This window comes from Tupaia chinensis, unplaced genomic scaffold (genome assembly GCF_000334495.1).
Source record: "Tupaia chinensis unplaced genomic scaffold, TupChi_1.0 Scaffold149658_1, whole genome shotgun sequence".
NCBI lineage: Eukaryota > Metazoa > Chordata > Mammalia > Scandentia > Tupaiidae > Tupaia > Tupaia belangeri.
Window position 1 is genome coordinate 678,403 of NW_006209503.1, and position 229 is coordinate 678,631.

Below are 229 nucleotides of genomic sequence, written 5' to 3' on the forward strand. Positions count from 1 at the left end.
GAACCGCGGTCGACTACGTGGGAGTCCAGCGACATAGCCATTACGCTAACTGCTGGTTCCCATGACTCTGCATCCTTATGCAGCACTGTCTCCCCAGGGGTGCAGCAGGTGTTCTGAGCTTTCTTTTCAGATGGGAAAAGAAGAGATCAAGGACTCCAGGGCCTCTGGTCCTCATGCCCAGGGCCGGAACTTCATGCAGAATTGAAGATTCTTGAAAGGGAAATAGAAT